Source organism: Salvia hispanica, chromosome 6 (assembly GCF_029641045.1).
Source record: "Salvia hispanica isolate PSC_SH4W2 chromosome 6, Shi_PSC_v1, whole genome shotgun sequence".
NCBI lineage: Eukaryota > Viridiplantae > Streptophyta > Magnoliopsida > Lamiales > Lamiaceae > Salvia > Salvia hispanica.
The window spans coordinates 17,246,984-17,253,448 of record NC_142697.1 but is presented as its reverse complement, the minus strand read 5'-3'; positions in this window follow the sequence as shown (position 1 = coordinate 17,253,448).

Genomic DNA, 6,465 nt, shown 5'->3' with positions numbered 1-6,465 from the left:
ACCCATTGCCGCATCCGAGTTTAAGAAATTATGTGCTCATTTTACATGACTTAAACAATTAAAATATAAATACTATAATTGCATTGGTTGAAACTTATCAATTACTATTATTATTGCATTTGGAATCTACTGCTCTGGACAACATCAAAACGTGGAGGTTTATGGCAATTATAAAGAAATCATATTTTGCAAGAAAAGTCAGGAAAACGACGGTAAGATGATATAATTATTTAATTTTCTTGTCTCTTATAGAGTAGATTATTTATATGTCACAAACACGCAAAACCCACTTTATTATAACATTTCGCGTGTTTTGTTTGTGATATAAGTATAAATTATCTAAATGAAAGTGTTTAATTAATAAAGTTAACGTTCAAGACAAATACCAAAGGGGAGTGGTATTTAAGATTATCTAAAGCTGAAACATATACATAGGGCAGTACAAAAGTGGAAATTAACCTAACTTATTTATTTATGTATTAATCCATTTTAGTACTGTACTAAATATATAAAATAATTAATGAATTGTGTACGGTCGGACAAGAATGTTAAGATGTTTTATTTTAGGCTCGATAATTTATGATGCAAGTAATATATAACCTTGATAGGCTATGATAGAGTGAGTAAGACTAATTCAAATCTTGAATGTTTACAGTTGTAAATAATGCAAAATCATAAAGGGTGGGGATTCGTTGTCCAATTCTAAACGAGGACGAATCTTTAAGCAAAGAAAATGAAGCCAAAATCCCTCATTATACGCATTCAATTGTTTGTTTTATTAACAATTAAGAAAGCCCATCATTATTTATTATTGGGGGGGAAACATTATTTGTGGAACCACTCTTTGTAATTTTGTGTATACTACTACTACTTCTATAATTGAATGGGAAATCCCCTGCACCTAATCTTATTGTATTTTTTGGCACATTGCTCCAGCTGTCAGCTGGTGAAATCGGTACATAAATGGACAAATAGGTTTTTAATAATGGAATTGTCACATCCACAGTTTTGGTTAGCAATCTAATTTGAGGTCGAATTCTCATATTCTACTTACTTAATAATGACAATTGCGCTGCCTTAAATAATGTATTCGACCTAATTTAGGAATTATATGAATTGTAGGATACTGCATATAAAAAGTCAGATGTTATGTTTAGATTTTCATTAGTACTAGAGGAAAAGTGAAAGGGTGCCAGTTTTAGTATGGTATTGACTCGACTTATTTTTCCGGCATTGATTTTATTATTTATATTAAAAATTGAAAGTGTGATAATATAATTGATGATTTAATATGTAATGATCCTCTTCTATTGGCTTTTATTTCATATGTTGTTGGCACATTAATGATAACGTTAGTGCAATCGTTCCGTATATGATGCAATAAATAAACTAATATAAAAACTAACAATATTATAAAATTATATTCCTTTACCACAATTTCTTTGCCCCAATCAAATTGTACCTACTCTATATCTTTGAAAACGAAACAAGAAAGAAAGTGGCCGAAAAAGCATTATAGAAGCCGGAGTGGAAGTTATGGATTTTAGGTCACTTATGGAAAAAAAAATTATTTTATTTTATTTTATTTTAAGTGGACAATTGAATACACGGTTTCCATCATTATACTATTATTAGTAGTAGTAGTATTTTAATTTTGCAATTGAATTCAGGTCCCATTTAGGATGATAAGAAAATTCAGGCATTGTCTAAAAAGGGTCGAATTTGCATATAAGCGTCCATGAATCTTGTAGCTGAAAATGCTGTAAAATTAAGAACCTCTAAAAAGGTACAATTTCGTTTTTTACCATCTCCAACCATTTACATCAAATTCAAATCTATTTTTGAGTATATGTCGTATCAAATTTTATTCCAACCATTTATATCAAATTCAAAATTCACACCATTTTTGAGTTTTTATTTCACAAAAATTTTGCAGTAATACCATATTTGGTGTTGTTTCACAAAAATTACCAAAAATGAATTTGCAGTGAAACAAAATAAACTTAATTACTCTTGAAGGTAAAATACCATGCTGTCCATGCACAATAGGGAACTTATAACTGACTAGGTTGCTTGCATATTACTAGAACACATTAATTCTTAATTATTTCTTCAAAAATAAATGATATAATTTTTAAGCAATCAATTAATTAGAAGTAAGAAATAAAATGTGATCATAAATATATAGACCAATGACATACTACAACCTAGATAAGGGTTTGGTCTCCATTATTCTCAACTGGAAAAATGATGAAAAAGGAAAAATCTTAGAAATTACCTTACAAATGAGTAGACTCGCTTTTTAAAATCCACCTACTTTTTGTTTACAAATCACTTGTATCTTAACATAATAGTAACATTTTAATAACTTTAATCCTTAAATAGTTGCGATTTTATTGCGAAACAAAGTCGATCGCTGTTTTGAATCAAATAACAATTATGCCTTATATATATCAATGGATTCAAAGACCCAATGGTATGCAATACATAATAGTAACATTTTAATGACTTTAATCCTTAAATAGTTGCGATTTTATTGCGAAACAAAGTCGATCGCTGTTTTGAATCAAATAACAATTATGCCTTATATATATCAATGGATTCAAAGACCCAATGGTGTGCAATACATAATAGTAACATTTTAATGACTTTAATCCTTAAATAGTTGCGATTTTATTGCGAAACAAAGTCGATTGCTGTTTTGAATCAAATAACAATTATGCCTTATATATATCAATGGATTCAAAGACCCAATGGTGTGCAATACAGTATAAAAAAAACAATCTTTTTAGGGACACTAAAATTGAGATGCAATCACTTGCGTTGGAAAGTTTAAAAATATATATAATAATAATTTAGGATGCAAAAAAAGTTTTCCTAAATTAAGAATAAATTGACTTAATATTTTGAGTTTTTAGGATGTTTCCATTTGTGTCCTCTAATTTTAGTTGGGACACCAATAATAAGGACGTTTTTTGAAGTGTTGGTGGTATGTTTAGAGCATCTCCAACGGTGGACGTCGCAGTAGGACGTCGTGGAAGTCCGACCGGACGTCCGCCGTAGTGAAGCAAAAACTCGGACACGGACGTCCTGTGCGCCCGTCGGATGGGCTCGGATATCCGACCGACGGGCGGGCGGACGTCCGCCATTGTGGCGTGGGTCGGACGTCCGACTAAAAATTATTATTATTTTTTAAAACTCTATAAATAGGGCTCGTTGAACTTCATTTCATTCACACCACTTGTGTTGACATGGTTCATTTTTTATTATCTACTATGTAACTTTTCTTTTTTCGAATAAAATATTTTTCGATTTTTTATTATCTACTATGTAATTTTTCTTTTTTCGAATATTTTTTAATAAAATATTCGCATTTCCCCGTTCGTATTCGTGTCGAAATTTAATTCCGTATATTTTAATTTTAATTGTGAATTTAATTTTACTGCGGAAAGTCCTAGTGGGAAGTCCTAAGAGCATCCACAATGGCGGCTAGCGCACCGACTAGCCGATTCGCGTCGCTAGCCGGTCGGCTAGCCGAACCATTGGAATCGGCCAGCGCCTTTTCGGCGAGTAAATAGGCGAGCGCACGCCGATTTGCGAGCGCTGGCCGCCATTGCAAGCTCGCGATCGGCCAACGCTAGTTTTTATTATTTTTTTTGAAATTTTTTGAAACACTATATATACGCGATTTTAGTTTCATTTTCATTTGCACCACTTGTTTTAACGAGTTTTTTCTCTCTCTAAATTTTTGTACAAGAGCAATATAGAGCGATGGACAACAACAACGAGTTCAGTCCGGCGACGAGCGGATCTCAGACTCCCACGGTACCCGTGTGGTTTGGAAGGGGGCAGATGGGCGGGCAAATGGGCCAAGGGTACAACAACCCTTGGCAACAGTTGATGGGGTTGATGGCGGGCGTGCAGGGGGGATGCAGGAGGGGATGCCGGGCGGGGGGCAGGCAAAGCCGGGGTGGGGAGATATGCCTCAGATGCCGCAACAGATGCTACAATAGATGATGGGGATGATGCCGGTATGGCAAGGAGGGATGCAGCCCGGGATGCAGGGGTCACCGGGGGGGACACGGTCTATCGTCCCACTCTTGATTTTTTTACGGCTTTGTCTCACACGTCGACCCCAGTTCACTGGGGATGACCGTTTCTCATTACATGAGTTGGGGATCGATATGGGGGAGGCGGACACTACCGTTCCGGCGGGGGGAGTAGGGGGTAGTTGGGCCGCGCCGAAGAAGAAGAAGAGCAAGGGGAAGAGCAAGGTGGTCGGCGAGTCGTCGCAGCCGGCTGTTGACGACACCCCCACACGGAGGAAGTGGACGGAAGAGGAGTACGTCGCCCTGGCCAAGGCGTGGTTGTCGGTTTGCGATGATCCGCTGGTTGCGAACAACCAGCGGATCGTCAACATGTGGGCTAAGATTAGAGCAGCCTACAAGAGGTACTGTCCGCACGGAAAGGACTACAGCGGGGAGGAGTGCCGGAAGGGGTGGGAACGCATCAGGGCCGCGGTCGGCCGATTTTCGGCGTTGTACGCCAACGCCCTCCGCATGATGCGTAGTGGGCAGACTGGGGAGGACTGCCGGAGGATAGTGGAGAGTCAGTTCCCCAAGCCGGGGGTTTATAAGGAGTTCACCTTCTGGAACTGCTATATGGTGCTGAAGGACTCCGAGAAGTTTCGGGCGGGGATCGACGCTGGGTAGCCGAAGAAGCAGAAGCTGAACTATTCTGGAGATTACAGCGGCAAAAGCGGGCGGCAGTTCCCACGACCTCCCCCCGGATGTTGAGGAGTTTCCGTCCCCTCCATCGTTTGCGACCCGCACTAGCCCGATTGGCCAAAAGCAGGCGCAACGGGCAGCGAGGGGATCCTCCCCTCTATCGCCCCAGGAGGTCCAGTCGACAACCCCCGCCCCCCACCCCCGCGTACACCTTCTTCTCGCGTAAAAAAACGCGGGAGCAGATGTACATGGTCTTCCAAGATTGGAGGGCCGCCACTGACCCCACGGAGAAGAGGTTTCTTCACTCGATGCTCGAGAGCATGCAGATCGATTTGGATGCCGCGAGGGCACATATGGGGGGCTCAGATGCCACCGATGAAGAGGTCCTGGGTGGCGGCGGCGACGACGATGAGGAGTAGAGAGAGGCGGGGCTCGTGTGTGGAAGCCCGGTGTTTTTTTTTCAATTATGTACTTTTTTTTTATCTATGTACCTTTTTTTTATTTAAATGAAATGAATGAATTTTTCCGTATATGTCTCGTAAATTTAATTTCGTAATTTATCATAAATTTAATTTCGTAAATGTAGTTGTTTTTTAATTATTTTTATTGCGGCTAGCCTGTGGCTAACCTTAGGCTAGCCTATTTGATTAAAATGATGATGTGACAGGTGAATTTTTAATGCTGATGACGTGGCAGGGAGAGAGAGTGGCTGACCTATTGCCATTGTGGATGCTCTAATGCAGGGGAAGTCCTAGTAATGTGACAGTGGGATGGGAAGTCCTAGTGATAACGTGATAGGAAATTTTTGTGAAAGTCCTAGTGGAAATCTTAGTGGGAAGGGCGCCACCGGAAATGCTCTTAGAAACACAAATTAGCGTCCTTAATTGTATTAAAAATATTCGTTTTAACAGTTTTTTTTTGTTACAGTGGTGGTGTCATGTGTTAATTCAAAATATTATTTTAAAATATGAGGATAGTAATGTTATTTTTTATGTATTGTAATTTTTTTTTTTCTCGTGATGTCAATAATTAAATTTTTTACCCATTAACATGAATGTATCAACACATTTAAACTGACATTGTACATGTATTAACTTTTTATGATTTGTGTTGATATATAGATTGACATTGCACATGTATATATTGACATTTTAGGAATGTTGGCATTGATCTGATTATTAAAATAAATACTAATCATCCAAGCATATGCCATTGAGATATATAGTTAAGATTCTTATAAAATTATTATATTTTTATTAAAAATAATATAAACTGATATAGTTATATATATAAATTTAAAGTTTTGAAATTATTTTTAAAAGAGATGATATGATTTGCTATAATTAATAAAATTCAATTTCCAATCATATCTCTATTGACTTTTTTAAATCTTAACCACTTATTTTGAATTCCAATGAATTATACTGGTTGTAGTTATAAACTAAGGGATAATTATCATCCTAATAAAATCTTACATGGATATATCATATATGTAACCATATTTATGTGAATGGAATATATCATCCCTGGATATTGACTTATTTTCTTGGTTTTTTGTGTAATAAATGTGTATGTAAAAAGATGTGAGAATTATATCATCCTTTGATGTTGACTTATTTTTTTAGTTGTTTGTACAATAAATGTGTAATGTAAAAAGATGTGATAATTGCATTATTATTGTACTGCAATGTGTAAGTAAAATGCCCATTCAATATTCAGTGTGAATTTACTTAAAGTT